The sequence below is a fragment of the Heterodontus francisci genome, chromosome 1, assembly GCF_036365525.1.
Source record: "Heterodontus francisci isolate sHetFra1 chromosome 1, sHetFra1.hap1, whole genome shotgun sequence".
Taxonomy (NCBI): domain Eukaryota; kingdom Metazoa; phylum Chordata; class Chondrichthyes; order Heterodontiformes; family Heterodontidae; genus Heterodontus; species Heterodontus francisci.
In genome coordinates, this window is record NC_090371.1 from 44238494 (window position 1) to 44259096 (window position 20603).

Below are 20603 nucleotides of genomic sequence, written 5' to 3' on the forward strand. Positions count from 1 at the left end.
TGGGCTCTGGAGCTTCCGCCAATCTTCTGCTGAAGTGGTGCTTGGTCCAAGTCTTCATGTAAGAGGCTTTGGCATAGTGACATGGCATAGAGAGCTTTAACAGAGTACACTCTGAGAGGCTCATTGCCCTGGCTGGAGAGTCTAGAACTTAGGGGCATAGTCTCAAGATAAGGGGGCAGCCATTTAGGACTAAGTTAAGGAGAAATTTCTTCACTCATAGGTTTGTGAATCTTTGGAATTTCCTGCCCCAGAGGGCTGGGGATGTTCAGTTGTTGAGTATATTCAAGACTGAGATTGACAGATTTTTGGAAACTAAGGGAATCAAGGGATATGGGGATAGGGTGAGAAAGTGGAGTTGAGGTAGAAGATCAGAATGACAGAGGAGGCTTGAGGGGCTAAACGGCGGATTCCTGTTCCAACTTCCTCAGGAGACTGACTTTCCCCCTCTCAATGGCAGCCCACAGAAAGCTGGAGCTAATGTAGACGTTAACTTTTCACTCAGCAGATGGCAACCAGTAGGTGAGATTTGGAGCCCATGAAAAAGTAATTTCAAATGATCAGAGCACCACAATGCTTTGATCACCCCAACTTTAAAACTCTCAAAATATATAGTGCGGAATCAGACTATACTAAGCCATTTAATTTCTTAAAACATTAAGTTTGGAGTGACCACACTTTAATAGTAAAAATGTGAAAGGCACTACATAAATACAAGTGCTTTTCCTTTTTCTTCGCTCTGTTGGGTAGGTCAGCTGGAGGTCCTGCTGCAGTGTGCAGAAATGTGGGCAGTGGGAGAGGGCAGAATCAGCCTCCCCTCCCTACATAGTCAAATAGGCCACACACATGAAGAATGATCGCTTGAGCCTGTTACTGGGGGTGGGGTGGGGTCGAGGAGGGATGGAGTGGATGTAGATTTGAAACCTTACCGCCCAAGTTGTATACTGGCAATAACAGACCAGCCGACTGTTATACACTTCACTCGATTTGAAGTCAGTAGAAAGGTAAATCCAGTGCAGTAAGCCATGGAATTCCCTCCCTTAATCTCTCCACCTCTCTGTCCTCCTTTAACACTCTTAAAACCTACCTTTTTGGCCATGCTTTTAGTCACCCATAAGAATTAGAATTAGAATTAGAATATTACAGCGCAGTACAGGCCCTTCGGCCCTCGATGTTGCGCCGATCATCTGACCTACACTATTCCATTTACATCCATATGTCTATCCAATGACCACTTAAATGCCCTTAAAGTTGGCGAGTCTACTACTGTTGCAGGCAGGGCGTTCCACGCCCCGACTACTCTCTGCGTAAAGAAACTACCTCTGACATCTGTCCTATATCTTTCACCCCTCAACTTAAAGCTATGTCCCCTCGTGTTTGCCATCCTCATCCGAGGAAAAAGACTCTCACTATCCACCCTATCTAACCCTCTGATTATCTTGTATGTCTCTATTAAGTCACCTCTCCTCCTCCTTCTCTCTAACGAAAACAACCCCAAGTCCCTCAGCCTTTCCTCGTAAGACCTTCCTTCCATACCAGGCAACATCCTAGTAAATCTCCTTTGCACCCTTTCCAAAGCTTCGACATCCTTCCTATAATGCGGTGACCAGAACTGCACGCAATACTCCAGGTGCGGCCTCACCAGAGTTTTGTACAGCTGCATCATGACCCCGTGGCTCTGAAACTCGATCCCCCTACTAATAAAGGCTAACACACCATATGCCTTCTTAACAGCCCTATTAACCTGGGTAGCAACTTTCAGGGATTTATGTACCTGGATACCAAGATCTCTCTGCTCATCTACACTACCAAGAATCTTCCCATTAGCCCAGTACTCTGCATTGCTGTTACTCCTTCCAAAGTGAATCACCTCACACTTCTCCGCATTAAACTCCATTTGCCATCTCTCAGCCCAGCTCTGCAGCCTATCTATGTCCCTCTGTACCCTACAACACCCTTCGACACTATCCACAACTCCACCGACCTTCGTGTCATCCGCAAATTTACTAACCCACCCTTCTACACCCTCATCCAGGTCGTTTATAAAAATGACAAACAGCAGTGGCCCCAAAACAGAACCTTGCGGTACACCACTAGTAACTAAACTCCAGGATGAACATTTGCCATCAACCACCACCCTCTGTCTTCTTTCAGCTAGCCAATTTCTGATCCAAAGCTCTAAATCACCTTCAACCCCATACTTCCGTATTTTCTGCAATAGCCTACCGTGGGGAACCTTATCAAACGCCTTACTGAAATCCATATACACCACATCCACGGCTTTACCCTCATCCACCTGTTTGGTCACCTTCTCGAAAAACTCAATAAGGTTTGTGAGGCACGACCTACCTTTCACAAAACCGTGCTGACTATCGCAAATGAACTTATTCTTTTCAAGATGATTATAAATCCTGTCTCTTATAACCTTTTCCAACATTTTACCCACAACCGAAGTAAGGCTCACAGGTCTATAATTACCAGGGCTGTCTCTACTCCCCTTCTTGAACAAGGGGACAACATTTGCTATCCTCCAGTCCTCCGGCACTACTCCTGTCGACAATGACGACTTAAAGATCAACAACAACGGCTCTGCAATCTCCTCCCTGGCTTCCCAGAGAATCCTAGGATAAATCCCATCTGGCCCAGGGGACTTATCTATTTTCACTCTTTCCAAAATTGCTAACACCTCCTCCTTGTGAACCTCAATCCCATCTAGCCTAGTAGTCTGTATCTCAGTATTCTCCTCGACAACATTTTCTTTCTCTACTGTAAATACTGACGAAAAATATTCATTTAACGCTTCCCCTATCTCCTCTGATTCCGCACACAACTTCCCACTACTATCCTTGATTGGCCCTGTTCTAACTCTTATCATTCGTTTATTCCTGATATACCTATAGAAAGCCTTAGGGTTTTCTTTGATCCTATCCGCCAATGACTTCTCGTGTCCTCTCCTTGCTCTTCTTAGCCCTCCCTTTAGATCCTTCCTGGCTAGCTTGTAACTCTCAAGCGCCCTAACTGAGCCTTCACGTCTCATCCTAACATAAGCCGCCCTCTTCCTCTTGACAAGCGCTTCAACTTCTTGAGTAAACCACGGCTCCCTCGCTCGACAACTTCCGCCCTGCCTGACAGGTACATACTTATCAAGGACACGCATTAGCTGCTCCTTGAATAAGCTCCACATTTCGTTTGTGCCCATCCCCTGCAGTTTCCTTCCCCATCCTACACATCCTAAATCTTGCCTAATCGCGTCATAATTTCCTTTCCCCCAGCTATAATTCTTGCCCTGCGGTATATACCTGTCCCTGCCCATCGCTAAGGTAAACCTAACCGAATTGTGATCACTATCGCCAAAGTGCTCACCTACATCTAAATCGAACACCTGGCCGGGTTCATTACCCAGTACCAAATCCAATGTGGCATCGCCCCTGGTTGGCCTGTCCACATACTGTGTCAGAAAACCCTCCTGCACACACTGGACAAAAACTGACCCCTCTAAAGTACTCGAACTATAGTAAAGAATGTCTCTTTATGTGGTTCGGTGTCAAATGTTGCAGGATGTGGAAGGTAAGGGTCACCACTTGTGTCCCTGCTGACTTCACCCGTGAGAAGTGCACCCAACTCCAGCTCCTCACAGACCATGTTAGGGAACTGGAGCTGGAGCTGGATGAACTTCGGATCATTCAGGAGGCTGAGGGGGTGATAGAGAGCAGTTATAGGGAAGTAGTGACACCTAAGTTACAGGATAAAGGTAGCTGGGTGACCGTCAGGGGAGGGAAAGGGAATAGGCGCACAGTGCAGGGATCCCCTGTGGCCGTTCCCCTCAATAATAAGTATACCGTTTTGGATACCATTGGGAGGGACAACCTACCAGAGGAAAGCCACAGTGGCCAGGTCTCTGGCACTGAGTCTGGCTCTGTGGCTCAGAAGGGAAGGGGGGAGAATAGGAGAGCAATAGTAATAGGAGATTCAATGGTTAGAGGAACAGACAGGAGGTTCTGTGGTCGCGAACGAGACTCCCGGATGGTATGTTGCCTCCCGGGTGCCAGGGTCAGGGATGTCTCGGATCGAGTCTACAGGATTCTTAAGGGGGAGGGGGAGCAGCCAGAAGTCGTGGTACACATCGGTACCAATGACATAGCTAGGAAAAAGGATGAGGACCTGAAAAGCGAATATAGGGAGTTAGGTTGGAAGCTAAAAGGCAGGACGAGCAGAATAGTAATCTCAGGATTGTTACCGGTGCCATGTGCTAGTGAGGCTAGAAACAGAGAGCGAGTGCAGCTGAACACGTGGCTACAGAACTGGTGCAGGAGGGAGGGATTCAGATATGTGGATCATTGGGATACCTTCTGGGGAAGGTGGGACCTGTACAAGAAGGACGGGTTGCATCTGAACTGGAGGGGCACCAATATCCTGGGCGGGAGGTTTGCTAGAGCTCTTCGGGAGAGTTTAAACTAGTTTGGCAGGGGGATGGGAACCGGAGCTACGGATCAGTGGATGGGGTAGCTGTTGAGCAGGCAGATACCGAGTGCAGAGAGTCTGTGAGGAAGGTTAGACAGTTGACAGGGCAAAGTTGCAGCCAGTATGATGGGTTGAAGTGTGTCTATTTTAACGCAAGAAGTGTCAGGAATAAGGGTGATGAACTTAGAGCATGGATCAGTACTTGGAGCTACGATGTTGTGGCCATTACGGAGACGTGGATATCACAGGGGCAGGAATGGATGTTGGATGTTCCGGGGTTTAGATGTTTCAAAAGGAATAGGGAGGGAGGTAAAAGAGGTGGGGGAGTGGCATTGTTAATCAGGGATAGTATCACAGCTGCAGAAAGGGAGGTCGTCGAGGAGGGTTTGTCTACTGAGTCATTATGGGTGGAAGTCAGAAACAGGAAAGGAGCAGTCACTTTATTGCGAGTTTTCTATAGACCCCCCAATAGCAACAGAGACACGGAGGAATAGATTGGGAGGCAGATTTTGGGGAAAGGTGCAGAAGTAACAGGGTTGGTGTCATGGGTGACTTCAACTTCCCTAATATTGATTGGAACCTCCTTAGTGCAAATAGTTTGGATGGAGCAGTTTTTGTCAGGTGTGTCCAGGGAGGTTTCCTGACTCAATTTGTAGATAGGCCGACTAGAGGGGAGACTATGTTGGACTTGGTGCTTTGCAATGAACCAGGCCAGGTGGCAGATCTCTCGGTGGGAGAGCATTTCGGTGATAGTGATCACAACTCCCTGACCTTTACTATAGTCATGGAGAGGGACAGGAGCAGACGGGATGGGAAAATATTTAATTGGGGGAGGGGGAATTACAGTGCTATTAGGCAGGAACTGGGGAGCATAAATTGGGAACAGATGTTCTCAGGGAAATGCACGACAGAAATGTGGAGGTTGTTTAGGGAGCACTTGCTGCGACTGCTGGATAGGTTTGTCCCGATGAGGCAAGGAAGGGATGGTAGGGTGAAGGAACCTTGGATGACAAGAGATGTGGAACAGCTAGTCAAGAGGAAGAAGGAAGCTTACTTAAGGTTGAGGAAGCAAGGATCAGACAGGGCTCTAGAAGGTTACAAGGTATCCAGAAAGGAACTGAAGAATGGACTTAGGAGAGCTAGAAGGGGACATGAAAAAGTCTTGGCAGGTAGGATTAAGGAAAATCCCAAGGCATTCTACACTTATGTGAGGATCAAGAGGATGGCCAGAGTGAGGGTAGGGCCGATCAGGGATAGTGGAGGGAACTTGTGCCTGGAGTCGGAGGAGGTAGGGGAGGTCCCAAATGAATACTTTGCTTCAGTATTCACTAGTGAGAGGGACCTGGTCGTTTGTGAGGACAGCGTGAAACAGGCTGATATGCTCGAAGATGTGACAAAACACATTGATGAAGGAAGAGCAGTGGATGTGGTGTATGTGGATTTTAGCAAGGCGTTTGATAAGGTTCCCCATGGTAGGCTCATTCAGAAAGTAAGGAGTCATGGGATACAGGGAAAGTTGGCTGTCTGGATACAGAATTGGCTGGCCCATAGTGTGGTAGTAGATGGAAAGTATTCAGCCTGGAGCTCGGTGACCAGTGGTGTTCCGCAGGGATCTGTTCTGGGACGGACCTCTGCTCTTTGTGATTTTTATAAATGACTTGGATGAGGAAGTGGAAGGGTGGGTTAGCAAGTTTGCCGATGACACGAAGGTTGCTGGAGTTGTGGATAGTGTGGAAGGCTGTTGTAGGTTGCAACGGGACATTGACAGGATGCAGAGCTGGGCTGAGAAGTGGCAGATGGAGTTCAACCTGGAAAAGTGTGAAGTAATTCATTTTGGAAGGTCGAATTTGAATGCAGAATACAGGCTTAAAGACAGGATACTTGGTAGTGTGGAGGAACAGAGGGATCTTGGGGTCCATGTCCATAGATCGCTCAAAGTTGCCACCCAAGTTGATAGGGTTGTTAAGAAGGCGTATGGTGTGTTGGCTTTCATTAACAGGGGGATTGAGTTTAAGAGCCGCGAGGTTATGCTGCAGCTCTATAAAGCCCTGGTTAGACTACACTTGGAATATTGTGTTCAGTTCTGGTCGCCTCATTATAGGAAGGATGTGGAAGCTTTAGAGAGGGTGCAGAGGAGATTTACCAGGATGCTGCCTGGACTGGAAGGCATGTCTTACGAAGAAAGGTTGAGGCAGCTAGGGCTTTTCTCATTGGAGCGAAGAAGGATGAGAGGTGACTTGATAGAGGGGTACAAGATGATGAGAGGCATAGATAGAGTGGATAGTCAGAGACTTTTTCCCAGGGTGGAAAGGGCTATCACCAGGGGGCATAATTTTAAGGTGATTGGAGGAAGGTTTCGGGGAGCTGTCAGAGGTGGGTTCTTTACACAGAGAGTGGTGGGTGCGTGGAATGCACTGCCAGCGGTGGTAGTAGAAGCAGATACATTAGGGACATTTAAGCGACTCTTGGATAGGTACATGGGTAGTAGAATGAAGTGTAGGTAGTTAGTTTGATCTTAGAGTAGGTTAAAGGTTCGGCACAACATCGTGGGCCGAAGGGCCTGTACTGTTCTATGTTCTATGTTCTATGATAATACTCCTGTGAAGTGCCTTGAATCATTTTACCAAATTAAAGACACTATATAAATCCATGTTGTTGGTGTATTGCAGGCCCTGATTCACTTACTGTTTACCAGCTACTGGGGTGAGTTAATATCTATCCCACGGGAGAAGAAGGTTGCTGGAGCTGACAGCACTGTTACATACTAGCGAGAGTCAGCTGGTCAGCTGGGCGAAAGTTGGAAGTGTGAATATAGAAGTTAACGCTTTCGGATTCTGATTCACTTTCAACAGTGCAGATTTTTCGGCTCATTCAGGTGGGAATATTTAAATTTCCTTTGTACAGGTGAAGTGAAAGGAATGAATCCGTTCCTTCCTGCTGAAAGCACGGTAAGGAGAAAAACAGGAAGACAAAATCTCATTCCCAGCTACCTTCCCCTCTCCCTATCCCCAACCACCACCCCCGCCCCAACCTCCACTGCAACATCTTGGCTTCAATCTAACAATTGTGAGGGAATGCTGGCATTATTCAGCCTTGCTGTTCACTCTTTGCCAATCTGATTGCTGAGGAAAGGTGCCTGGGCCAGTAAAAACCTTATTGTTCCGGTGCTCTGACATAGACTACAGTGGCGTTATCTGCAATGCACCAAGGGGATCAATGATGCCAAGAAGACATGCCTCATAATAATCAACAATAGGAGCTTTCAGGTGAAAGCCACTTAAGCTTTTCTTTATAAACAAAGTCCATGGAGAAAGTGTGGGCAGGTGGGATGAGGCCTGGCACTCTGTCAGCACAGCATGTTACTGTGACCAGACCAGCATTCAAACTGCAGTTTCACATCATTCTTAACCCCTTCACCTATAGTTAAAGCAATAACAACTGCAAAAGTGTCTCCACGTTACAGTTCTTCCTAATCTTCAACCATGACCGGAAATTTTGGGCATTTTTGACATAATTCGTAAGCAGCTGCAAAATGATCAATTAAAGCTTATATATTTTCCCTCAGTTACACTTCCTTGCTGTCTCCTGCTGTGACCTCTCTTCATTCATGACCCTAGACAATGAGTGTCGACGGGTTTTTCAACTGTGGGATGTAAAGGGTGGGAGGTCACCACCAAGTCCGATCCTGTTCTCATCTGATGTCCATGTACCTATGCATTTTCCAGTCGGGGGATGATCATTGAATGGTAATGAGCAGTCGAAGCCTTGGCTGATTTTTTTCCCCCCAAAATATACTTTATTCATAAAATTTGTAAAAGTACATGACATTACAGTTCAAATGTGACATTACATAAAGCTCAATACAGGTCAGTTTATGACTGTACAGTACATGAGGTGCTTCACTACTCTTGCCATTACAGTTTATATTTACAATGTACATTTACATTTCATGCAAACATTCCCTGGTACAAACAGCCTGATGTGTTTTACACGGTTTCCAGCCTCTCAGTATACTTAGCGAGAAGGCCTTACACAGTGGTCTTTCCCCAGCCTTTGTGGCGGCTGGACCAAACTTTAGTGCATCCCTCAGCACGTAGTCCTGGAACTTGGAAGGTTCCAGACTTGCCTCTGTTCCACAGGAGATGTGTGACAACAAAATCATCACACTATACAAAAACAAAGGCAAAAGAGGAAACTGCAACAACTACAGGGGCATCTCACTCCTTAGCATCACGGGGAAGGCCTTTGCTAGGGTCATACTTAAAAGACTCCATTTACTTGCAGACCGAGTGTACAGGAAGTAGAATGTGGTTTCTGTGCTGGCAGATTTACTGTGGATATGATCTTCTCCATACACCAGCTACAAGAGAAGCTTTGAGCACAGAGTTTACTCCTTTACCTTACTTTCATAGATCTCACTAAGGCATTCAACACCATCAGCAGAGCAGGGCTCTACAAGATTTTGGGAAAAATTGGCTGTCCACTGAAGCACCTCAGTCTCATCCACTCCTTCCATAACAACATGCACTGCATCACAATAGCTGGCAAGTTCAAATAGACTCCAACAATTTGTCAGGCACAGAGGCAAGATGAAGAATGCATCTATGTCCGCCAAAATTGCGAGCAAGGTTGGCTACAACAGAGTCCCAAGGATAATAGGATGAAAATCTTCTTCGAACACAGAAGACACTTTACCATAGTAGATGATTTGCTGGTATATGATGAGAGACTGGTGATTCCAGAGTCACTCAGTGTAGATATCTTGGACAAAATACACCGGGGTCAAATGTAGATCATGGGCTCAAGCGTCCATATGGTGGCCAAGAACTTCAAAGGATAGCAAAGAACTGATTTTGAATTGTGACGTAGACAGAGTCAGAGAGAACCTCTACTTCTGACCCAATTCCCAACTAGACCATGGGAACAGTTGGCAATGGATCTATTCTTCTTTAATAGGCGATCCTATCTAATTATCATTGATTACTCATCAAGATGGATTCAAGTTAAGCAGATGTACACTACAACAACTGAAACAGTCATCAGAGTTTTGCAAGACGTTTTCACAACACATGGTATATCTGATCAGATAGTATTCGATAATGGACCCCACTTTACAAACGATTACTTTACACACTTTGCAGAAGAATGTGGATTTGTTCAACTAACAAGCTCTCCTAAATATCCACAATCAAATGGAGAAGCTGAGTGAGCAGTCAGAACCATTAAAACTATGTTGATGAAAAATCGAGATTTCCAATTAGCACTGACATGCGGAATTATTCCATTATTGTGCGGAGTTGCGCCATCAGAACTCTTAATGGGAAAGAAAACTCCAAACGCAATTTCCAATTCTACCCAAGAAATTATTACAGGATTGACAAGCAAGGATTATCAGAAAGTACAAAACAAAGAAAAGTCGTATAGAAATAAACAGACCCATAATTATAACAGAAGATACCGTACAAGAAACCTACCAAAGTTGTCAGAAAGGCAAAAGGTATGGGCACGAGACCAAAATAGAGAAGGGGTAATTCTCCAGAAAAAGGAGAATCAACAGCGATCTTATATACTATGGACTCATGAAGGTACAATATGGAGAAATAGAAGGAATCTTATTCCTTTACTTCAAAGATGTCAATCAGTCATACACTTAGACGACTCGGATGTTGAACTGGAAATTCAAAAAGCACCAAATGCTACAAACCTCAATGAAGGCCGTCCAAGTCAAGACACAGGAGATCAGAGAACGATACCAATCTTCCACATCTGACGACAACAAGATCAGGGAGAGCTATGAATCTCCATGTAGGTTGAATCTATGAAGTCAGAGACTTGAGGGGAGATGGGGCAGCATGTAAATAAAAAAGTGAATGTATGTAAATATTGTTCCGAAGAAGTGAGAAGGGGTCTAGGGGTTCCCTCTCAGCCTTTGCCTGGTTTAACCGTAACAGGGTTTAATTTTAGAAACACTATGTTTTTAGCTCCCCCTCAGTGAATCTTTGTTCACTGCTCCAATTGTAAGGCAAAGAAATCAATCAAGACAGGTTTTCTTAGATTTAAACAAGAAAGGTGGACATTTTTTAATATTAAACTCTAATCTGGTTAACAACTACAAATATGCTAAGTCCACAGCAAAACAGACCTGAGACAAGACTCAGAGAGGAACGAATCTCAGCCAGAAGACGAGCAGGCAGTCCACATTGTGAACCTGACACATCAAGACAAACAGCTGGAAACTTTCACCACTATTAACATCCAAAGAAAGCTGGCAAACATGCACCCAAGTTTATGATTGACACTGGAGCTAGTGCCAATATCCTAACAGTCTGAATCCTAAAGGATATGTACCACAGTTGTTGGAAATCAATGACACAACCGTCAACTGCAAAGTTATCTGCATGCAATGGGTCACCCATCCTTTGCAGTGGCACACTAACAATGCAATGCAGCTATGGCAAGTCAGCAAGGAAACCACAAATATTTTACCTGGTAGACACGAGTGGACCAGCGGTGGCAGGACTACCAGCGTGTAAGAACCTCAACATTGTGACCATCCATGAGGTCACCAAGGCACCCATTACAGCAGAAGAGTCCAAGGGTACCTGCATTGAGTCAGTCCATGACCTACAACAAATGTACCTGTATAGGTTCAACGCCAGAGGTGGTTTCAAAGGCAATGTCATACTGCACCTCAGAGGGTATGCAATCCTGTCAATCAACCCTCCCAGAAAGTGCAGCGTGCACATACATGAAAAGCATAAGCGCGAGTTGGATCACATGGAACACAATGGCATCATTCACCGTGTGCATCATCACACAGACTGGTGCAGCTCAATTACGTGCATACTGAAGAAGGACGGAGCAATCAGGGTATGTCTAGATCCGAGGTGTCTAAACCTCTCCCTAAAGAGATGCCCCCACAAGATCCCGACATTAGAGGAATTGAATCCCAAGTTCAGAGGAGTCAAATTCATCTCCAAGTTGGATGTTAAAATTGGATATTGGTTAATACACCTAGCTAAGCAATGTTAAGAACTCACCTCTTTCAGGACATCATTTGGAAGATACTGCTTATCTGTCAATCAATATCTGTTTCAGCAGCACATAGACAGAATTATAAAAAATAGAAAGTGCTGGAAATACTCAGAAGGTCTGGCAGCATCAGTGGAGAGAGTAGCAGAGTTAATATTTCAGGTCTGTGACCTTTCATCAGAACCGGCAAAGGGTCGAAAAGAATTAGGTTTGAAGCAAGTGAGGGGGGGTGGGGGGTCGCGTGTTTGGTGGGGAAGAGAGCAAAAGGGAAGATGTGTGATACGGCAGAGAGCAGGGGAGATTAAATAACAAAGCTGACCTGGGACAAAGGCAAAAAGTGTGTTAATGATTGTGGTGAAAGACAAAGCATTAGTCCAGAGGGAGTGTTAATGGTAGAATAATGAGCAGCTCTGACTACATGAAAAACAGGTACAAGGTTTAAAAATTAAATAAAATCATAAAAAAATAGAAAAATATAAAAAAAAGGCCAGTCATGCTCTGAAATTGTTGAACTCAAGGTTGAGTCCACAAGGCATGCTCAGGGTGCTGCACCTCGAGCTTGCATTGATGTTCACCTGGAACATTGCAGCAGGCTGAGGACATAAATGTGGGCGTGAGAGATGGGTAATGAATTAAAACAGCAAGCAACCCGAGCTCGAGGTCATGCTTGCAGACTGAGTGGAGGTGTTTTGCAAAGCAGTCGCTCAATCTGCATTTGGTCTCCCAAATGTGATCAGCGAATACAGTATACTAACTTGAAGAAAGTACAAGTAAATCACTGCTTCACCCGGAAGGAGTGTTTGGGGCCTTGGATGGTGAAAAGAGAGGAGGTAAAAGGCCAGGTATTAAAGCTCCTGCGATTGCATGGGAAGGTCCCGTGGGGAGGGGATGAGGTGTCGGGGGTGATGGAGAAGTGGACTAGGGTGTCGCAGATGGAACACTCCCTTTAGAATGCTTACAAGGGAGGGGAAGGGAAGATGTGTTAGGTGGTGGCATCACGCTGGAGGGGCGGAAATGGCAGAGGACGATCCTTTGAATGTGGAGGCTGGTGGAGTAAAAAGTGAGGACAAGGGGAACTCTGTTGCCATTCTGGAAGGGAGGGGAAGAGGTGATGGCAGAAGTGCCAGCAAGCTGAGGACAGCATTCAACAGCATACTGAAACATCCAGGCTTGGGCTTTTAAAAAATTCATTCCCAGGATGTGGGCATCGCTGGCTAGGCCAGCACTTATTGCCCATCCTTAATTTACCTTGAGAAGGTGGTGGTGAGCTGCCTTCTTGAACCGCTGTAGTCCATGTGGGGTAGGTACACCCACAGTGCTGTTAGGAAGGGAGTTCTAGGATTTTGACCCAGCGACAGTGAAGGAACGGCGATATAGTTCCAAGTCAGGATGGTGTGTGACTTGGAGGGGAACTTGCATGTGGTGGTGTTCCCATGCATTTGCTGCCCTTGTCCTTCTAGTTGGTAGAGGTCACGGGTTTGGAAGGTGTTGTCTAAGGAGCCTTGGCGCGTCACTGCAGTGCATCTTGTAGATGGTACACACTGCTGCCACTGTGCATCGGTGGTCAAGGGAGTGAATGTTTGTAGATGGGGTGCCAATCAAGCGGGCTGCTTTGCCCTGGATGGTGTCGAGCTTCTTGAGTGTTGTAGGAGCTGCACCCATCCAGACAAGTGGAGAATATTCCATTACACTCCTGACTTGTGCCTTGTAGATGGTGGACAGGCTTTGGGGAGCCAGGAGGTGAGTTACTCGCCGCAGGATTCCTAGCCTCTGACCTGCTCTTGTAGCCACGGTATTTATATAGCTATTCCTGTTGGTTTCTGGTCAATGGTAGCCCCGAGGATGTTGATAGTGGGAGATTCAGCAATGGTAATGCCATTGAATGTCAAGGGGAGATGGTTGGATTCTTTCTTGTTGGAGATGGTCATTGCCTGGCACTAATTCTGTTTACTAATCTGTGTGGGAACTTATCAAAAGCCTTCTGAAAATCCAAATACACCACATCCACTGGTTATCCTTTATCTATGCTACAAATAACATCCTCAAAAAACTCCAACAGGTTTGTCAGACATGATTTTCCTTTCACAAATCCACGTTGGCTTTGCCCAATCATATTATCATTTTCCAAGTGTTCAGTTATCTCATCCTTTATAATAGATTCTAAAATTTTCCCTGCTACCTGTGTCTACCATTCCTCTGTTGGTAGCATGCTTGCCTCTGAGTCAGACGGTTATTGATTCAAGTCCCACTCCAGAGACTTGAACACAAAAATCTAGGCTGATACTCCAGCGTAGCACTGCGAGAGTACTGCCCTGTCAGAGGCTCTTTCCTTTAAATGAGACATCAAACGGAGGCCTTGTGGGAGCTTGCTGTGCATAAATTGGCTGCCACTATACCTACATCACAGCAGTTGAAACATCACACGTGCAGAAGAGATGATGCATGGTTTACTATGAGGCAAGTTCAGGTCTTCTGCCAGCCCCCACCACACTCCAGCCCCCTTAACCGTGTGTAAACAGCACAAACTGGGGGTGAAAATGTTGTCAGGTTTACTGAGGATTTATGATAACCACCCTCACAGACCAACGAAAAGCGATCATGCAGCTCTCGTCAAAAAAACAATTTTTTTGCTGACAATGAAATCTTACCTTTGAAAAGAACAGTCTGGAACTTTATAGCTCATAGGCAGGGTTTTAGTAAACGGAGTTGATGGAGTTTCATAATTTTCAGCACTTCATAAAACCTTGTCTAACCACACCATATAAAAGTGGCCTCAGAAAAATGTGTTAACAATGGTGACCTTTAAGGATGAATTGTGGCAATTTTTGCTCAGGGATCAATTGTAAACAAAAGTGGTGAGGTGCCATTTTTTGGTACTCAAAGTCTTTGAAAAATATAGTTGGACCAGGCAGTGTGGTATTGATTATTAATAGGTCGCAATGAAAGATGAGGAACTAAAGGAAATCAGTGGAGGCCAGTCTAGAAATTGCAGTATCGATAGCTACTCTTTGCAGTTGGAAAGAATTAGTCTCTTTTAATACAAGTACACAGCAATGTTCAAGTGAGAAAATGATTGAATTGACTTCTAAAACTCCGTTTTTAATGTTGTAATATAGGACTGACGGAAATTGTAAAAGCCTAAGCTCACTCCAGCGGACAGATATAATCATTGACAGAGCCTTTGGAGGGAAGACAAAAAGAATTAAAGGGATTTTTGGAAAAAGTTCTTTACACAGAAGGTGGTTAGAATTTGGGTTGCTCAGCTGCAAACTGCTGGTAAAACTGACCCATCAAAATCATTATTTCAAAAGCTTTATCAAGGTGAGGGATGTCATTATTAAGGAATGGAAATCATCCCACTTCAGACACTCAGGGTAGAAATTTTGCCCCCATATAGGGGGTGAATAGAGGCAGGCGGGCATGTAAATTCACGCTGCCGGCATCATCCTCCCCACAAGCTATTTTCCCGGAGGAGGGATTGGGGATGGACGGCAGGTGGCCAATTAAGGTAGGTTTATGGCCAATTAAAGCCAATTATCAGTGGCCAACTGGAAAATTCACTCAAGAAGCTTAACACAATCTAGGAATAAGCAGCCCATTTGATTGGCACCCCATCCACCACCTTCAACATTCACTGCCTCCACTACTGACACACAGTGGCAGCAGTGTGTGCCATCTACAAGATGCACTGCAGCAACTCACCAAGCCTCCTTCGACAGCACCTTTCAAACCCACGACCTCTACCACCTAGAAGGACAAGGGCAGCAGACGCATGGGAACACCACCACCTGCAAGTTCCCCTCCAAGTCACACACCAACCTGACTTGGAACTATATCGCCGTTCCTTCACTGTCACTGGGTCAAAATCCTGAAACTCCCTTCCTAACAGCACATTGGGAGTACCTTCAGCACATGGACTGCATCAGTTCTAGAAGGCGGCTCATCACCACCTTCTCAAGGGCAATTAGGGATGGGCAATAAATGCTGGTCTAGCCAGTGACGTCCAAATCCCGTGATTGAATATAAAAAATAGACAACTCCAGAGAGAACTTCCTGCCTCAAAATACACCACAAACTTTTAACATCCACTGAAACAGGCTGACAGAGCATTTGTTTCATATCGCATCCACAGGATAGCTGCTTTCAATTAGATAGCAATTCTTCAGCAATGTCTGAAGTGCAAGCCTAAAAAATGAACAAATATCCTGCAGTCGGGCTTAAAGTCACATACTTCCAGCTTACTGTTAACAGCTAGGCGAACCAACAAGGCCAGGCTGACAATCACTTAAGATAATTTAATCTGGTTTTGCTAGGCATTCATACAATAACCATATCCACTGTAATTTCCAGGTTTCAGTGAAATTAGGTTTTAAGATGCTCCTGAGTCTTACTCTAATCAAGTGGCAGTATAAAAGCTGAATAACAGGTTTGGATGTTCAACCAAAGAGAGGGAAATCAGGGTTGGGTTATCATATATTACTCTCTAACATCTGCCAGTATTGGAAGAGATCTGAGGAAGGTCACTTTGTCAGCCATCTTTATTTTGAGAATAACCTGTGACCTATTCATTTTTTGCCAGCCAGCACACCAGTTCATCCTTAACAGTAGAAACTATAAATTGCTTTTTAGAAAATATTATCCTGCTTTGAATTAATGTTGCTTCTTCCCTTTTCCAGGTTTCTTGGGGTCACATGTCATTTTTTCATTAAAATAAAGATGGTGGACAGACTACACGATCTGCCTCAGGCCTCCTCCTATGCCTGGAGATGTTGGAGAGTAGCCTATGATGACTCAATTTTTAATTTTCCCCTCTCTCGGTGGAAAAGTAGTTCAGCCACGATGCTATAATATATTAGGGTGGCACTAGCAGAGAAAATGGACACCGAGCACGGCTAGTTCAAAGAAGCATTTATTTACATCATATGTGTGGGATCGGAATTCCTTCCCCACGTCCCCACCCCACCACCCAAACTGGATTTAAAACTGGACTGGCTGAAATATGGGGAAAAAACCCAACCCCCATGGACACTAGGACTGTGAATAAAAGCCAAACCTCAACACAAAACACACAGAGGCATGCTGCATTCCAAGGGGTCAATTTCAAACATTCCAACATCATAACAGAACTAAAACTGTTAAAGGGCTGGAATTTGGGACATTATCATAACAGTGACACAGGATAACTGCCATCGTGTAACCTAATTAAATAATTGGGGAGGCCATTGTTAAAGTAACCAGCCCCAAATCATAGCATTCGCTCCTGTCAAGACAGGAGAGAAGCATTTTCATGTATGTCAGCTCTGGAGCCTGGAATACCTCACCTTGGTGGAGTTCATTGTTCTTGGTCATGGAAATAACATTAGCACTGAGTGGATCTGTCTGGACCAGGCAGGTAACAAACAAAAGGGATTAAAAGGTGCTAAGTGCTGACCATCCAGCAGGATGGCTTCAGGAGATATGTTTATGATATTTTGATAAGGATCGTCATAAAAAGGACAAGATTGAAGGGCTTGGGACTGCAGTCAAGAAGGAGGGTCAACCTGGCTCATGGACCTACAAATTATCACCGGAAGGACCAATCACGTGGATGATTGTAAGTTATCAGCCAAATCCAAGGGATATCTGGGGCTGAGAGTTTTAAAACAATTTTAAGTGTAACAACCAAATCCTGGGAGGGGTTGGGTTTTGAATTGAGTGAGTTTGGGGCAGAAACGTGGGGTCTTGCCTGTGTTTTTTTGAAAAAACTTTATCTTATAAATTGTGGTGACTTGTGTGTTCGGGTGGGAGCCGAGGTTAAATCGTGGAGGGATTTAAATCAGACTGACTAATCAAGGTGTTGTGTGGTGTCCTTTAAATTAGTTTAGAGGTCTTTGTATCAGGGCGTTAGGAGGGTTTTTAATAAACAGGTTTGTGGTTCAGCCCAACTCTGTGTCTGTGCAATTTGTCCTTTATAAAATCCTAAAGCTAAGAACCATCAGTAAGGGGGGAAACGGGAGGGGGAACCTCTTACATATCTGGCAACCGTGGCAGGACTTTAAGGTCAAGGACAAATTATGGACGGAACCAAGGGCAAGAAACCCTCAATGGGGGATAGCGTAACCAAGTATGTGGGAAGCAAGTTAAATTTTTCTGTATCATGGGTGTAGGAACTGATATGCGCTGACTGTCCGGAGGAGCAGGCAATGGGTGGGTAGTAGTGCACACAAGAAGTCAAAGGAAAAGGCAGTCTGGCTACTGTGCATGCAGAGGCAGATTCAAATTTTAACGAGAAACTCAAGCAGGTACAGGAGGACAAGGCGGAGTTGGAGAACAGAGCAAGCGATAGAGAAGCCGTGGTGGATCAACTGGTGGCAGAATTAAGCAGTGGAAGGCAGGAGAGGAAAGCACAGGAGGAGACTTCATGAAGCACAGTAGAGTATTTACAGTGTCAGGTTACAGAGAGTAGGAGAGAGTACCAGGCTCAACGTGAACAAAGTGCCAGGAATCTGGAGAGGGCTGGCAAGGCTGAGGGGCAGCTGAAAGAGGTTAAGGCAGTTTACAGGGTAGCTCAGAGTCGCGCATATGAAGAGGCTGATCACGGACCCTGTAGTGAAAGAATTCAGAAGCTGACTCTAGCATTATCAGGTGCCAGGGGTATGGCTTGTCTCATGGTTCCAGGAGGTGGTGGTATAGACTGGGATGAAGAGGAGAAAGAGCCCAATGACGGGATCCAGTACAGCGGGAGTCGGCTGGCTCCCAAGGCCCCGGGTCCACCGAGAGCAATGTCCCCCCCTGCAACAGCAGAGGTTAGGCCCGCCCCCAGCAGGCAGCGGTCCAGTACTGTTGCAGAGTGACTATGTGGTTCCCTGTACTACCCTACATTTACAGGAAATGCTAGCTGGCGTGCCGAAGCTGAAGCATGGAGGGGATGCCTCTGTCCACTTCACTAGCATAGAGCAGATAAAGGGCATCAACAATTGCGATGAGCATGAGATGAAAAAGCTGATCTTGTTCTCTCTGGACGGGAAGGCGGACCAAAGCTTATCTGCGGCCACCAAAATGGAAGGGGGCAATGTAAATGGTCTGAAGGATGTGATTTTGGTTGTGTTGTTGGGGCATGGTCAAGGCAGCCTGTTCTTACAGGTCGATCAGACCCGGCAGCTAGCAGGTGAGGCACCGGATGTGTTTGCGGACAGATTATGGCCGGTGTATTTGAAGGCAGCGGGGGAAACCAGGGCCATTTGCAACTGGTAGAGGCCTCCAGAAACCATTGGAGGAGGACCCTCATTGCCCACAGCCTGCCAAGGATCAGAACATTGGCGGAGTCATGGTTTGACCCTGAAGACCTGACAAATACAGAGGCAGATGCGTTGAGGAAACTGACTCTGGCTTTTAAATCTGACCAGGGAGAGGAGAATCAACAAAAGGGAAAGGTGTACAAGATAAAGGGAAGCGTGAGTGGTAGAAAGGAGTGGACGCAAGAAGGGGGTAATGCAGGCAGATCCCAGGCATGTTTTAATTGTGGGAAAAATGAGACACTCGAGTAAGGAATGTAAGTCTCCGAAACAGGGAAAACCAGGAAGCAGGAGTCCCTTGGGGTCAAAATCACGGGCAGTAGAGGGAGAGAAAGGGCCAGTAGAAGACCCAGTGAAACTTCTGGTAGCCGCATTACAGCAGGTTATGGGTAAGGGGCAGGAAAAGGTGCTCGGATTGAAAGATAATGGTTAGAGGAAGTTAATCGGAAGATTCACATGGTAGGTTTTAAAACACTGTATGAACAGTAAAAGAAAATCTTGTGTGTATGTGAGTTGGTTCAGTTTCTGATTGTGTGTTTTATTGGAGTGTCCTGTTTGATTTTGTGTGTCTGTGCTCCAGTGTTCAGTGTCTGTCACTGAGTGGGTGTTGGAAGTGTTAAAATCCAATTGTGCTGTGCTCTTGTGCCAAGAGAGAGAGAGAGTGACTAATGTCTCTGATTTCACTGAGTTTGCAGTGAGTCACCACTACCTTCTCAAGGACAATTAGGGATGGCCAATAAATGCAGTCCCAGCCAGTGATGCTCACATCCCATGAATGAATAAATAAAAAAAAGACCTGTGCACAAAGTGGATAGTGTTCCCAGGATGAGCAATAGAACCAGCTCTCGTAAGTGTGACCAAAAAAAAATCGGTGGAACACTAATGTTCACATTTTCTTTACGTGCATCAGAAACAAAAATAAACACAGAGGCTAGGAACTCCCCCGGAACTCCTCATCTTTTGCTGCCCTAACTTCATTTGAACTGCATTGCACTTCTGGTGATGTTATGGTGGGAGAATGGAAGCAGCTCTGAGGAATGTTACGACTGGGTGAGGAAGGGGTCTTAGGCTCCCCTCTTGCCCCTTTCCTGGTTTCGCCATAACAGGGTTTATCTTTTAGAATACAGTGATTTTATCTTACCCCCTCAGTGAGCCCTTGCTCACTGTACTCTCATTACAATTACAAATGAACCAATCAGATAGGTTTTCTTAGGTTTAAACAAGAAAGACGTACATTTATTAGCCTTATCACCCTAACCCGGTTAAAATTACTAAAATATATGATGCCACCACGCTCGCATGCATACGAGAAGCACACACACAAATAGATACAGAGGGGAAGACAGAATGGGGGGGGGGGGGTTGAAGTAGAGTTGGCAATAAATGGAATACAGGCACTGTCCTTTGTCCTTGATGTAATGTCCTTGATTGAAGTTAAGGTCTGGGAGTCCTCGTTGGGGCCATGTGCACAATTCTAGACTTGTTTCTCTGGTACCAGAAGACAAAAGAGGTGCTTTGTCTGTAGTCTTGATGTCAAAGCTGCCATTGTGGGTTCCCTGGGACTTTGCTGGAGAGAGAGAGGGACTTTTCTTCTGCCAGTCCAGTTGCAGTCTTTTCCTTTCTGTGAGGCACAATTCAAACTTACCAGCAGGTAGGTCATGTGACCATCTCTTTGTTTGAAAGAGCAGCTTCTTGGAGGGTTGTAGGATTTCAAAGCTTTCCAGACACACTCAGTGGGGGGGGGGGGGGGGCAGGGGGAGTTCTGGCTCATACACACTCAAAGGATGTTGATCACCACTATTGTCCAGACCAATCTTGTTCATTGAATCAAGAAGCACC